Genomic DNA, 16,476 nt, shown 5'->3' with positions numbered 1-16,476 from the left:
TCTTCATGAAGTGTTCCTTCAGCCAACTTGCCTTTCTGCCTTCTGCTCTGTGAAGACACAGCATTCAAAGGATGCAGCAACAGGGTGCCATCCTGGAAGCACACAGTATCCCTTTCCAGACAACTGAACCTACCAGAACCTTGATCTTGGACTTCCTGGCACACAAAACTGTGAGAAAATACATTTCTGTTCTTTATGTATTTTATTATAGCAGCACAAATGAACTAAGACACACTTCTAGCTGTGTTTCCCTCCCATCCCTGAGGTTTTTCAGTTAAACCGTCTCTTCTCCCATTAAGCCTTCCTTGACCTGTAGACTAACTTAGAACCTCATACAGAATTCTCTGCCCCATAGTACTCCTACTCCCGCCTTGTGAAAGCTGATCATGCCAGTTGGGTCATTCTTGTCACACCCTACTGAAACAGAGACAAGAAGCCAGGGGGAAAAGCACTTAGGGTACAACACATTGCTCCAAGAATGTAATTCTCTGCAAGCCTGACTGCTGAACCTGCTCGTTGTAACCTGACACCAGTTTTATCTATGCTTGCTGCAACTCTGGAACTAATTTTGTCCATAGCAGTTGCTCACCAATCAGGACTTGCCAGCTCCCCAAACCCTTACCCAAAGCCAGTGAACTTTCTCAAAGAGCAATAAGTAACATTTCTTCATTTTATAAAACCTCTAGTTTTTTTCTTTTTGCTTTGGAGAGAGTGCTTTCGGTTCATGCTGGAGACTCTCTGTTTTGCAAACTGATATTGCCCATAAAACTCTCTTTCCTACTATCTAGCCATCCTGGCTGTCCTTTGGACAATATCGTCATGACATTCATCACACAGGATTCTGTAAGAGCAGGGTCTGTCTGGGTCATCACAGTCTAACTGCTAGCACAGAGCCTGGCAAAAAGCAGGTGATTAATGAGGTTTTACTATATGAATTGAATGAGTGAATGAATGAAGGGAGATTATAAAAGGAAAACTAACCTTTTATGGCCCTACCCACTGCTTTTTCCACATCTTATTTAGAAATAATTACACAACCCCTACACTCTTCAGCCTCCTCTCTACGTCAACAATCATCTAAAAGTGAGATTTTCAAGAAATTTAACAGAGAAAAGTTTAACTTTATGATAAACCTGTAAATTTGCACTTTCAAAGAATTCTGAGGCTGTCCTTGAAAAGTGATGATTTTCGGGGAACAACACACACTGGGGCCTGTTGGAGGGGGTGGGGGTTGGGGGAGGGAGAGTATCAGGAAGAATAGCTAATGGACTCTGGGCTTAATACCCAGGTAATGAGATGACCTGTGCAGCAAACCACCATGGCCCACGTTTACCTGTGTAACAAACCTGCACATCCTGCACATGGACCCCTGAACTTAAAAGTCGAAGAAAAAAAAAGAGAGAAGTGGTGATTTTCAGTGCTAGAGAGAACTACTTCACTCATAATGTGCCAGTGAAACATGCTAAAACATGTTTTACTAAAACATGGTAAATTACCAAAGTAGTGACAGCTCACTATTCTTTTTTTTTTTTTTGAGACAGAGTCTCACTCTGTCGCCCAGGCAATCTCCGCTCACTGCAAGCTCCGCCTCCTGGGTTCACGCCATTCTCCTGCCTCAGCCTCCCGAGTAGCTGGGACTACAGGCGCCTGCCACCACGACTGGCTAATTTTTTGTATTTTTAGTAGAGATGGGGTTTCACCATGTTAGCCAGGATGGTCTCGATCTCCTGACCTCGTGATCCGCCCACCTTGGCCTCCCAAAGTGCTGGGATTGCAGGCGTGAGCCACCGCGCCTGGCCCGACAGTTCACTATTCTTGTCTCTAAGATTTACTTCTTCATTTAACACTGGTGTCCTCTGATTCCACTTTGCTATGAAATACGTGGTAATTTAGGGTAGCTTTTAACAATACACAGAAAAAAGCTATATGGTATCACCCAGAACCCTGTGGGTTGGGACAGTATAGATGGTGGTCATGGGTAGCACTATAAGGTAGAGGAAGAAAAGAAGGAAAGGGGAAAAAGGAAGATCTTTTAAAAAGGCTTATGTCTTCATATACAAATATAACACCAGAATCCAAATTTACAAGCCTTTGAGAAGATGGAAACTGACAACTATAAAGAATAGCCCAACTTGGCATCCAGAAGTATCTAGCTTGCTACAGATTATATAAAATACTGGCAACTGACCAGGGCTCCACTTCCAGATTTTATACAGTCAACAAAAATACTTTAGTTTGTGTAGGTTAAAAATATTCTACTCTTTTTGTCCTCAACTTGCTAGGAACAGATATTTTTAGTAAGAACCCAATCAACCTTATCAAAATCAAACATCAAAAATAGACTAGAGCAACACTGGAAGCAAACTCACTATTTTTAGCTCTTCTGTCTATTCCCTGCCACTACCCACAAAATTCTGACTGTAAAGTCCATGCCTAAGAGCTTAGTTATTCCAAACAGGTCTTGTGACCCTTTTTCCCCCCCGAACACCTGAATGCAGAAAACACTCGATTGATTAAAGATTAATACTGCCGCAAACCATGACAGCTGCCTTTCCTCTGAGGGCTTTGGGAGGAGGGTGGTAGGAATAGAAAATGATAGAGAGCTTGCATCAGTATTCCTCTTGGGAATCTATTACATGGAAAGAAAATTGCTATTTCAATTCCCTTTTGTTGCTAAAAATAGCAGTCTCAATTGATTCAGGCAAACAGTGTAGGGGCTTAGCAGTGCTGAATTTAGAAACCACAGAAGTCCCTGAGAGCAAATGCTAACGTAGTCTTAACACACGCCAGCTCATATTTAACAAAGAACAAAGAAGAGAAGCATGCAGGGTGCAAGTTAATAAAACAGCAGCAACTTCCTCCATTTTTATTAAAGGCAAACAGTGAAAGTGATGCAATATAAGACCACTCTAACTTGTTCTCCTAATCATATTATAAAATAATTTTACAGAAAAATATTAGTTTATGCATACACCCAGATATTGTGGGCATTTTCCACAACCCCATGGTATGAGGAAGCACACATCTTTCTTCAAGAACAGATTACTATAGAAAGAAAATGCCCAGTTTACAAATGTCCTGTCCCAATACAGAGTCCCCTTTTTCCCACTCCATCCTTTTAGGTTCCCCACTGAGCAGCCCCCTCTTCGACTCTTTACTCCCCTTCTTTTAACCCAACCGGACACTGGAGACCATCCTACTTGCCACTTAAAAAACTGGCAAACCCAAACAACAACAATAACAAAAATTCAAAGCATCTATAGGTCCAGAACAGAAAAACAAAAAACAAAAAAACTGTGAAAAGCACGATTTGCTTAAGGCAGTTACTCCCCTGGGCCAACTTCCAGGCAAGGCCCTGTGATTCCTTCCGGTGGCACCATAACCCAAAAATGCCTTCTGCCTGATTTTTTCACTTTATTTGGTTAACTAAAAACCCTTCCAAATAATGATTCATTTTGGTTAATGCCACATCCTCTTTAAAAATGCAAACCCATGTATAAGAATTAAAAGGCTATCAATCTTTATGCCTCAGTGTGATCTGATTCACGCTACTTTGTGGCTTCCTTTGGGAATACCCAAAATGTGGGAGTAACATGGAAGGGGCCTCATGAGAACAGGAATTCTGACTGGGAACAAAGCAGTTACTACTTTTGAATCACAGGGCCTGGTAAGACACCACAATGGAAAGGCTTTTGCTATTTTAGTGCAAAAACAGTATGAGAAGTGGTGAAGAACATGGACACTAAAATCAAACCAGAAAGGTTCAAGCCTAGATTCAAATCCCAACTCTGCCACCTCTGTTTAAACTCTGTGGCTAGTCAACTTCTAGCAATAGTTAACCACTATTGTCTTGGTTTCTTTATTTGTAAAGTGAATACAATATTATCTGTCTGATAGAGTCATTGTAAAGATTCAATTAGGCCGGGCGTGGAGGCTCACGCCTGTAATCCCAGCACTTTGGGAGGCTGAGGCGGGCGGATCACTAGGTCAGGAGATCGAGACCATCCTGGCTAACACTGTGAAACCCCATCTCTACTAAAAACACAAAAAAATTAGCCAGGCATGGTGGTGGGCACCTGTAGTCCCAGCTACTCGGGAGGCTGAGGCAGGAGAATGGCGTGAACCTGAGAGGTGGAGCTTGCAGTGAGCCGAGATCACACCACTGCACTCCAGCCTGGGCAACAGAGTGAGACTCAGTCTTAAAAAAAAAAAAAAAAAGATTCAATTAACTGTTAATAATAGCACCTACCATACTGGACTCCTTGCAAATTAAATGGAACAATGTATGTAGTGTATTTAGCATGAGACCTGGCACATAAGAAATTCTCAATAAATGTTAGCAATTAGCCAAAGAGTTAGAAAATAGAGGGGACACAGAAGGCAGAGAAAAAGCTAACTAAGGTTAGCTATGAAACTACAGCAACAAAAGAAAAAGTAAGTAAAACAGACTTCGTCAAAACTAAAATTTTTTTGTACATCAAAAGATATTATCAAGAAAATGAAGAGACAACTGATATGGTTTGGCTCTGTGTCCCCACTCAAGCTCATCTCCAGTTGTAATCCCCATATGTCAGGGGAGGGTCCTGGTAGGAGGTGACTGGATCGTGGGGGCAGTTCCCTCATGATGTTCTCTTGACAGTGAGTGAGTTATCAGGAGGTCTGATAGTTTAAAAGCATGTGGCAGTTCCCCCCTCAATCTCTCTCTCCTGCTGCCATGTAAGACATGCCTTGCTTCCCCTTTGCCTTCCACCATGATTATAAGTTTCCCAAGGCCTCCCCAGCCATGCAGAACTGTGAGTCAATTAAACCTCTTTTCTTCATAAATGACCCAGTCTCAGGTAGTTCTTTACAGCAGTGTGAAAACAGACTAATACAACAACCCACACATAGAATGAGAGAAAACATTTGCAAATCATCTATATAATAAAGGTTTAGTATCTAGAATATATAAAGAATTTGTACAACTCAGCAACAAAATCATGATCCAATTTTAAAGTTGGGCAAAGGACTTGAATAGACATTTATCCAAAGAGGATATATAAATGGCCAACAGGCATAAGAAAAAAGCTCAACATTATTAGGGAAATGAAAATCAAAACTACAGTGACACACTAGGTTGACTGTAATTTTTTAAAATGTAAATTAAGTGTTGGTGAGGATGTGGGGAAATTAAAGCTCTTGTACATTGCTAGTAGAAATGTAAAATGGTACAGCCACTGAGGGAAACAGGTTGGGAGTTCCTCAAAAAGATCAACAGAATTACCATAAGACGTGGCAATTCCACTCCTAGGTATATGGCCCCCAAAACTGAAAACCTGTATTCAAAGAGAAACTTGTATATGAATGTTCCTAACAGCACCATAGCCAAAAGGTAGAAACAACTCAAATGTCCAACAAATGATGGCTGAATAAACAAAACGTAGTACATCCATATAATGGAATATTATTCAGCCACAAAAAGGGATTAAGTACTGATACATGCTACAAGGTGGATGAACCTTATATGTGAATATCATGCTAAATGAAAGAAGCCAGACACAAAAGGTCATCACTGTATTCTATTTACATGAAATATCCAGAATAAATAGGTAAGTCCATAGAGAAAGAAAGCAGATTAGTGGTTGCCAGGGACTGTGGAAGGGAGGATAGAGAGAAAGTGCTTAGTGAATATGGTGTTTTCTTTTGGGGTGATGGAAATGCCTTGAAACTAGATAGAGGTGAAAGTTGCACAACAGTGTGAATGTACTAAAGCCCCCTGAATCGTACACTGTGAAGTGGTTAATGGTTAATTTTATGTAATGAGAATTTTACTTGAATTTCTTTTAACCTCCCACCCCCACCATTTTTGGGGGGATGGGGTTTCTGAAGTGATTTCACCTTTATTTCCTTCACTTTTTAAGCCAATCATAAAGTTTCACAGTGATTTCTGGGGTGGGGGCAGAAGGAAGGTGGTGTTAAGAATCATCAGGGTTGTGGCCCAGTTGGCCTGTGGAGATGCAGGTAGGGTGGGCCCTCACTGGGGCAGCTGTAGGGGCACAGACTGCCCTGCTGGCAGGTAGGTGATGTTCCAAGAGCGAGAGCTGGTATGCAATGTCCTCCATGGCTTCCAGCTTACACAGCTCGATCAGGCTGTCCCCTGCGGTGGCCAGTGAGTTGGTCATCAGCTCGGCTGCCTTAGAGTCACCCTCAGCAGAAATGATGGTCGCCTTTTTCTGCTGCTCAGCCTTTTCCACCACAAATCTGGCCCTCTCTGCTTCATGCTGAGCCACCTTTTTGGTTTCCACGGCTTCTGTGAACTCCTTCCTGAAAGTCAGATGTGTCAAGGACACGTAGTCCAGGATGAATCCAAAGGTGGCTGCTCACTCCGTAAGGTCGTCGCTCACCTGCCTGGAGACCAGCTCTCTCTGGGTGATTAGTTCTCCAGCATCAAAGCGTGCCACCACTGACTTGAGGATTTGGTAGTGATGGGTGGCAGCACATGCTCATCATAGTCCTCTCCGATGCTGGTGAAGATGTGAGGAAGCTGGCTAGCAATAGGCTGGAAAAGGATGTGCCGTGTGATGTTGACAATCTATAAATCTTTGCTACCAGTGATGACTGGCGCATTACGTGGTCGAGAACGGCAAAGATAATTGGTTTCTGTACCCATGGGATGAGAAAGTGAGTCCCTTCTCCTACCACAATGTCCTGTACTCCATGGAATTGGTCAAAGATGACAGCTCTGTGCCCAGCATCCACATTATATAAGGCAGAGTTTACCACACCTCCTGCATCGGCTAAGGCCAGGCCAAACTTGCCAATGGACTCAAACACTTTGGCAGCCATGTTTTCTTCTGCTGGGCCCTCTCACACCTTCTTCCACTCTGATCTCCACATGAATTCCCCCTAACCCCCTTTTTTAAAAGTTACTAAAGATTAGCTTTTTATCAAGGGCTAGATCAGGAAAGGGACAGAAATTGCTATTTTTCTTGGTGTATCATTCTTTGAATTTGGGAAGTAAAATTAATCAATGTATCACTCAATTTACACTACAGAATACAGAGAATCCTAAGTCCAGACTGCTCCTATGGGTAGAACAGCCTTTTAAAATTTAAATCTAAATGTGTCAAGTGCCTAACATGTGCCAACACAGTAGCAGATACTTTACAGACAATGTCTGTTTTAATGGATCCCAACACTCTATAAGGTACTATCAGTAGTTCCCCAAACAACCGTAGGAGGGTGGTAGATAATAAGACCTGATTAAAGCATCTAATTTAACAGATGAAGTGACAATGTCAGAGAGGTTAAATGACTTGTCACTCATCACATCATCATCTGATCACCACAACATAAACCCAACTATACACAATACAATATTGCTCTATAAACTAGGAACTACCTATAACAGACACATTTAGCAATAATGCACTGTGCATACACAAATACTCTAAAGGGTGGATTCCTCATTAATCTGATAATGCTGAATCCAACTTTATTTTTCATTATCTTTAACCGACGTTTTAATTTCAAACAGTCCACCTGGTATTTCCCAAATACAACATGCCAGGGAATCAGTTTCATAATGTGCCCAAGTCACTCTTCACCACTGAGAATGGCATTTTTCTTTATTTCGCATTCCCATCAGCCACTGTTTAAATAACCTGAGGCTAGGCATTGTGACTCACGTCTGTAATCCCAGCACTTTGAGAGGCCAAGGCAAGAGGAATGCCTGAGCCAGGAGGTTGAGGTTGCAGTGAACCATGATCATGTCATTGCACTCCAGCCTGGGCAACAGAGACTGTCAATTAATTAATTAGTTAATTAATAACGTGAACTTCAACTGGGCACAGTGGCTTACATCTATAATCCCAAGCACTTTGAGAGGCCAACGCAGAAGGATCACTTGAGACCAGGAGTTCGAGACCAGCCTGGGCAACAGCAAGACCCTGTCTCTACAAAAAATAAAAAAGGTTAGCCAACCATGCTGGCACATGCCTGTAGTCCCAGCTACTCGAGAGGCTGAGGAAGGAGGATTCCTTGGGCCTAAGAGTTAAGAGGCAGCAGTGAGTTATGATTGGGCCACAGCATTTCATCCTGGATGACAGAGGCCCTGTCTCTAAAAAAAAAAAAAAGATCCACCACTGACTGCAACCAATAGCCTGACTGCTGCCCCTTCCTTTTGCAGTTTCAACAAAACAACTAACCAGCAGCATTTCTTCCTGATAAGAGACCACCAACCATGGAGTGTGTATAGTCTGTTCTCACGCTGCTGATAAAGACATACCCAAAACTGGGTAATTTATAAAGGAAAGAGATTTCATTGACTCACAGTTCAGCATGGCTGGGGAGGCCTCAGGAAACTTACAATCATGGCAGAAGGGGAAGCAAACACATCCTTCTTCACATGGTGGCAGCAAGAAGAAGTACAGAGTGAGGGCAGAGAAGAGCCCCTTATAAAACCATCAGATCTCATGAGAACTCACTATCAGGAGAACAGCATGGAGGTAACCACCCCCAAGATTCAATTACCTCCCACCAGGTCCCTCCTACCACATTAAGGAGATTATGGGAACTACAATTCAAGATGAGACGTAGGTCGGGGGGGCACACAGCCAAACCATATAGAGAGTGGTTCTGGCCAGTCTACAGAGGAAGCACAGTAAAGGTTTTTGTGTGCTCTGCTTCATCTTTTGATGTCAGAGGATCAAAAACTCCACCCTGAGATCATGCTAATGCCGCCATTTTTTGGACACGGGTTCCATGCCATGGAAAGGTCTGAAGCTCAATTGCACATGTGCACATTTTCTCCTTCCATGAATATTCATGATGCCTCCTAGAGCTTACTGGACATACATATTTGGCCACCCTGCCCAGCATAAATTCCTGTTCCCTTTGCTCCTCCCTGGAAGTGTGTTTCCGACTTCTGGTGGGAGGCTTTGCTTCCCAGCTTGTCAGGATGACCACCCTGCAGGCTGCAACCCTTTATGAGAAATAAAGCTCTCGTTTCCAAATTTATGACCCTTTTCATTCTTCAGTCGACATGATTACATTAAACATCTCCTTAGCTTATAAACAGTACGCAAACACACCAGTAGGACAATCGTGTCTACTACACGAGTGCCCTTGAAATACTGTATATAACTCAGGTCTAATAAAAGTGAAAGAGGTGTAATGAGATCTACCTGGTAATTCCACTAGTTAACTTATCTTCGTGGTCCACATTTATATCCACCAAAATAGATAAACATAAGGGAAGGTCTAGTGTAGATTATTTGACTTATTTCAACCTAATTCATCCAGTTTAAGATTTTAGGCTGGGCACGGTGGCTCAGGCCTGTAATCCCAGCACTTTGGGAGGCCAAGGCGGGCAGATCACCTGAGGTCAGGAGTTCAAGACCAGCCTGGTTAACATGGCAAAACCCCGTCTCAACTAAAAATACAAAAATCAGCTGGGCGGGGTGGTGCGCACCTGTAATCTCAGCTACTTAGGAGGCTGAGGCAGGAGAATCGCCTGAACCCGGGAGGCGGAGGTTGCAGTGAGCCAAGATCGTGCCACTGTACTCCAGCCTGGGTGACAGAGTGAAACTCTGACTCAAAAAAATAAAATAAAATAAAATAATATTCTTCATATAAGAAGTGGGTAAATTCTCCAAAAACAGAGACCCTGGATTTTATTCACTCTGCCTTACCTCACTAAGAGATTTAGAAATGAGATTTAGAAAGCTATTCTCCTTTTAAGCCACCATGCTTATCACACTAACACTACAATGAAGTCCTATGTTTGGGCCAGAGTCTCCTGGTGAATAATTACCTTTTCTTTAAGGATTAAATAAATCTTAAAGGCACGTGTTTAAACATACTGATGCTGAGGCCCAGCACACCCCCAGGTAGTTTACACCTAGGAGAAATCAAGTAAATCTACTTGTCATGCCTGACTCAGGCCTGGTCAAGAACTTCAAAACGGCCTCACCAAAAGATAGTTTAATAAACAATTTATACATCTTGAAGACTGAAATAAATAATGGTAGTATCAACAACAAATGTGAGAAAAGAAAGGAAGAATGCTCATCTATTCTCAACTAATTTTTTTTTCTCATCCCTGAGAAGTCAAAACCATGGAAGCTCAACACAATTCCTTCTTGTTATACAACATCTGGCTGGATCCTCTTTCTACTTTTTGGTAAACTCCCAGACTGCCAATAAAATTATGTTAAACAACTTAACGACTAACAGACTTTTCAAAATGAACACTCAGTGAAATTCACTTCCAACTAAATCTTTTTAAAGGGGCTTCATATAATCCAACACAATTTTTCTCAGTTACAGGGATTATACTCCACATACAATAGTGGTGGATTGACCAATAGTCAGAAAACCTATTTTCTGGTCCTGGTTCTGCTAGCTAAATCAACCTGAACCAGTGGTTAGTATTTCTGAGCTTTAGTTTCAGCATCTTTACAATGTAGTTGCAAACTAAATGAACACCCAAGACCCTATGAGTCCATGACTACGATGAATATAAAATCACAGTAATGAATTCTCTCATCTTTAATTTCTTTAAGAAAAAAACCACACATCCACAAGTTTTAGAAACAGTATGTCAAGTCAGAGCTGTGATTTAAAATAATAAACCTACAGCTAGCTCATCTTCAAAAATTTAAAATAGAAAGAACATGAATAACTGAATTAAAAGAAAAATGTTTTGATTATTTTTACCTTCTCTCCCACACACCTTTAACAAGAAAAGAAGAAAACTTGAGGCTAGTTTCTATGACTTTTATTTCTTCTGTGAACCCTTAGGTGGAAGTGTTAAAGACTGGTGAAATAACTTTCTGTTTATCATTTGAAGTTTGTTTTATTCAACTTCTTAGATAAGCTACCCTTTCAGATGCAGCAGATGGGCAGCAGGTACAGCTGACTGTGAGCTTCATGGAATCAAAGAAAGCATACTTTCCTCCCTTCAAGAAGCTACCTCTCACAAGTAGAACTTTTAATACAAGTCTGATTTAAACGTCCTCTTATGTACTTTTCAGTGATTTCATTTATTTACTTACATGACTTTTTATTCTACAAACGCACCATAGAAATTTCCTGGTCTCCGGCAAAAGTTTCAAATATCAATTATTTAACAAAGCTTACTGTCTGGACTAGAGCTCAAAGAGAGAGAAAACAACTTCTCTGATGCCTGAAGTTACAGTTGTGCTGTTACGGACCTATTCACCTACTTTGCAATTAATTAATTAAAAAATTAATACTATCTGCTATTTAACATTTTGAAAACCCCTTCAATCCTTCACAAGATTAGGACACTACTAAACATATAAACTTGGTATTTTATTAAATTCTATTAGATGTACAATAGTCCTCGTTTTACTTAAATTGTCATTGATCCTTAAGATGCAAGGACATCTGAAACAATTCTTTAAATGTCATAACTTTCTATGCCATTTGCTGGCCCTTACTAACTTACTACTCTATTGCCTTTCCCTTTTAGTTTGTCAGAATGAACAAAACCTTTAAGATGCTGGTATGTGGCAGCACTGTTTACAATACCAACATTGAAACCATAAGGGGCCACTAAATACATTATAATATGTAACTATAGAACATGTATAGCACACATAATAGCATATATAGTATATAATGGTGGTGCATACTAAGCTTTTATACCATATTTATATCTATATTATATGGAGCATAACTATATTACACATTATAGCATATCAGTACAACAGAACACAATACAGTTATCAAAAATTATGGCACCAAAGAATGGTGACTGGCAGTGAAAACTTGTCTATGATACACAGCCAAGTGAAGAAAAAATGGATTATTTTTTAATTAATTAACAAAAATTAACTATTTTGTTTTAACAATGTTTATTTCTCCAGAAGATCTTTAATTGAAATTTCTAAGGATCATCACCTAATGATGAGTCAAAAGAAGTTTACCAATAATCTAGCTCATAAATAATCCAATTCCCAGATACAGTGGGAGGAGTAACAAGTACGGTAGCCATTTTTTGTTTTGGGAAAAAAATCTAAAGAATCTAAAAGAGCCACAGACCAAAAAGTTGATGGTAGTTACCTCTAGGTAGAGGAATATAAATAATTTTTCTTTTCTTTTTTTTTTACTTAGCTGGATTTTCTAATTTTTCTATAAGTAAATATATTTCTTGTGTAATGTTTTTATAGTTTAAAATTAAAATAAAATTATATTCTGTATATTAGTTAAACAGAATTGGGCCAGGTGCAATGGCTCATACCTATAATCCCAGCGCTTTGGGAGGCCAAGGCGGGCAGATCACCTGAGGTCAGGAGTTCAAGACCAGCCCGGCCAACATGGTGAAACCCCACCTCTACTAAAAATACAAAAATTAGCTGGGCATGGTTGCAGGCACATGTAATCCCAGCTACTTGGGAGGCTGAGGCAGGAGAATCGCGTGAACCCAGGAGGCGGAGGTTCAGTGAGTGGAGATTGTGCCACTGCACTCCAGCCTGAGCGACAGAGCGAGATTCGGTCTCAAAAAACAAGAAACAAAAACAAAAACAAAAACCAAAAAAACCAGAATTACACTATGCAAGCCCCCATGTGGTTACTGCCACAATTGAGATGTCTGCTTAATTCAGTTTGTATTTAAAGCCTCGGACAGAAAAACACATAAACTCAAGTTTTCCAGAAATGAAACAAACAAAAAAGCACCAAACCTACTCAACCACCTCTGGAGAAAGGGGAGTCCACTGCCATAGTTCATCTCTCCCAACCTGAGATCAAGAAGTACACTGGCAAAGTGGAGGAAAAAAGGTGTGATTAAAAACCAAAATGGATTAAAGGGTAGAAAGAGGGTGAATTGTTGTGTTTTTTTCCTACTGCTTTACCATAACACCAAATACTTGGAGAAGGAGTTGTAAAACTCAGCATTAAGAGATGGTGGTTTGTCCTATGACGGGAATTTATATCAACAAAATGCCTTACAAGCCAGGTAGGGTGGTGTGTGCCTGTAATCCCAGCTACTCAGGAGGCTGAGGCAGGAAAATCAGTTGAGACCAAGAATTCAAGACCAGCCTGGGCAATATAGCAAGACTCCATATCAAAAAAAAAGCCTCATATTCATGAGTTATTTCTCTAGCATGCTCAAGATTCAAACAGAATCAAAGTTCACACAAAGTTCCCTCTAAACTGGGACTCCCCTGAAACCTTCTAAACTCAAGATTTCATTTAAATATAACACAGCCACCTTCAGTTAGTTAGCTGATCCTAATAACATAAGAGTAGCTTGGGAAACACCTACTGAACATCACAAGGACTGCTGTAATATTTTACATTGAATATTTTCTGATGGAATCTACCATTCCTTCTGACAAGGGCTACTCATTCTAACAGCACCAGCAAGGCCACATTCAGCTTCAGGGGGCCTCCTGGCCTGTGATGCCTCCAGTCCTTTCTACCATATGCTATCTGAGTATACAATTGTCTCCTTCACTGAAAATGAGCATGGCATTGTACCATGACTGAATCCTTAATATAAAGTATATTTAAGTAAGCTCACCCTTTATGTAATAACTGTGGTCTCACATTTATACTACATAAATAAAATCTATTCTTTGAATTATTACGTAAAGCAAACTTTCCCAATTAATGGAAGCCTTAAAAATTTTTTTAGACTGCAGGTACTCTCCATGTCCCCCCACCCCCCACTTTAGCTACTTTTATACATTTATATTTTCTTACATCAGGTTTTAAGAGTGGACCATACTTGTATTTTGACAAGGCTGGCAGCTTCTGATTAGAGATAGAATGTGTACATGAATACAGACAGAAATTTTAACAGGCAGCACATAATATTTGTTCTATAAGAGCTATTTAGACACAACCTAAATATGCTTGAGAAATTGGTCCACTTGAAAGCTCATGTTGAAATTGGAAAATTCTTCTTTCATTTAAGAGATAACCAAGTGAAGAAACAAACAACAAAAGACACTCTCCTTACGAGAAAAGGATTCTAATGGTCCCTGCTGGGTAAGGTATATGCGTGATGCTTAGCATTGGAAAGCCTGTCTCTGAAATATGATAAAGCTCTGGACCTAAGCTCATCTAATGGTAAATTTCTGCCAGAGTTGTGGAAATTGTGGGTAACTGTTTAGATGAGCCATCTCAAGCCCTACTAATGCCCTCAATTTCTCCTTTCTTCCTTTGCTCGGGCTTTAGGGGTTCAATCTACTTATATTCCCTGAACATTTCCTCACCCACTCTATCCCCTGGACTATGGAATGAGAGGCTATCTCTCCAGCGACCTCTTTTCTTATTGCCCTTAGAGACAAATAAACCTGGGCCAAGTTACCGAACTACCTAACTTTACTTCTCTGTAAAATGGGAATAGTATTAGTACTTAACTCAGAGATTAGGATATGAATACCAAATCCTTAGACTAGTATGATACATACTTAGCATTATGTGTCAGCCATATGCTTGTATTATCATTAGTATTAAGTAGAACAAGGTTTGATTTACAAGCACTACGTATTACTATCACTATTATTATTTGATTGTTAACTGTTATATAAAGTGAAAATAACAACATGAAATCTTCTACTTTAGAAATCTTACAAAAATCTTGCATTCATGGCTCCTCATTACTTGATGATCAACAAAGCACCATCGCCAAAACTTCCATTTTGAGTTGGCTCAAAATGGCTCCTCCATTTTTCTCATATCTGTTCCTCTCTTGTGTCTTTCTCTCTCACCTAGCCTCATTTATTCAAACTCTGTTGTTCCCTTATGGCCTAACTTAAATGGGCCCTCCTTCACAAAGCTTTCTATGAAGCCCACCTTCTAACATAGTAATAACTTACCATTTTTATATTACATTGTTCTGTTTTTGTGTCTCTCCCCAATTAGAATGTAAGCTTTATGAGAATGGGAATAATTGCATTTTGTTAGTGGATGAATCCTTGTGCCTAGAATAGTACCTGGCATATAGATTATCAATAAAAATTGTTGAATAATTAATATTCAATCTGGCCTACGTCAGACTTGTTAGGTTAATAAATCCATATCTGTTTAAGCCACCATAGTTGTGTATTCTGTTACTTAAAGCTGAAGGCATTCCTGATGTTAAAGCATTATAGAATATGCATAGAATATTTGTTATTATCCCCATCATTGTTACTACTGTTATGAATTAACCAGCATTTATTATGTGCTTACTATGTGCTAGGCATGATGTTCAGTATTTTTAGCACATTGCTAAATAAGCATCATCTTTTTTAACCTTTACAGTAATTTCTGAAGCACATACCAATTTTACAGATGAAGAAACTGAGGCTCAGAAAAGCTGAACAGTTTGCTCAAGGTAACAAAACTAGGAAATGACTGGCACAAACTATAAATGCAAATTTCCGGCTCCAGTGCCTATACTCTTACCTAGTATGCTGTACTGCCATGTCTGTGAAATATACATAGAAGCATTTTCCTCTTGAAATAACTATAAGCTCTACAAGCCAGAAATCCTGTTCTCCAAGCCATGGTATCCACTAAGCAATTAATATATTGGGCCCTCAAGTAGCTGCTCAGTAAATATTTGTTACAGAGATAGACAAGTGAATACCAATCCTGCTCTGGGAATCTGAGTTTTTATAAAAATGAGACATGAATAGACACTGTTAAAAAATTAATTTACTATATTCTCAAGTGTGTGCCCCTAGTTTCTCTTGATTGCAGGAATTTTTCATTCTGTTTTGGTTATATTTGTCACTCAGGCATCTGGAATCAAAATATCATCTCTGCTATGGTCTGAATGTTTGTGTTCCTCCAAAATTCATAGTTGAAACCCTAATCCGCAAAGTGATGGTACTAGGAGGGGGCATTTGTGGATGGTTGGATCACGAGGACAGAGCCCTCGTGAATGGGATCAGTCCTCTTTTGGAGGTCTGAGAGAGCTCATTTGCCCCCTCTGCCATGAGAGGACACAGTGAGAAAGTACCTTCTGTGAACCAGGAAACAGTCCCTCGCCATATACCAAATCTTCCAGGAACTTGATCTTGGACTTCACAGTCTTCAGAACTGTGAGAAATAAATTTCTGTTGTTCATAAGCCACCTGGTTTATGGTATTTTGTTTTAGCAGCCCAAACAGGTTAAAACAGTCTCCTAACAAATTAAATAACTGGTGCTCTATATATTTAAAGATAATGATGGATTTATTTTCAATACATGGCTTTCTGCCACATATGGTAACCCCTAGGCCCTTAGGCAGCTATTTTTTTATGCAAAATATTTTATGCCAGTCCCTTGTTGGTTAAGACAAGTAAATAAATGAAAACACACAAACACACACACACACACACAGAGCATACACATAAATACATAAAAACATATATGGAGAAGGCAGTCAAAAACTGACTGGACCCATGAAGAGAATCCCCAATGCATGCAATTCTCTTTTCCTTGCCTTCAGCTTAGTGATCTATAATAGCTTCCCATATCAGACAATAAGT

The 16,476-nt window shown here is 40.0% G+C and overlaps 1 protein-coding gene and 1 pseudogene across 2 annotated transcripts in view; both read right to left on the bottom strand.

Annotated features, from left to right (window-relative positions):
- HSD17B12 (hydroxysteroid 17-beta dehydrogenase 12) overlaps positions 1–16,476 on the bottom strand; it is a 171,391-nt gene that overhangs the window by 113,772 nt on the left and 41,143 nt on the right. The window lies entirely within an intron of this gene.
- On the bottom strand, positions 5,943–6,870 carry LOC100600861 (annotated as a pseudogene).

Source organism: Nomascus leucogenys, chromosome 15, assembly GCF_006542625.1.
Source record: "Nomascus leucogenys isolate Asia chromosome 15, Asia_NLE_v1, whole genome shotgun sequence".
Lineage (NCBI taxonomy): Eukaryota > Metazoa > Chordata > Mammalia > Primates > Hylobatidae > Nomascus > Nomascus leucogenys.
This window is presented reverse-complemented; position numbering and strand designations above follow the sequence as displayed.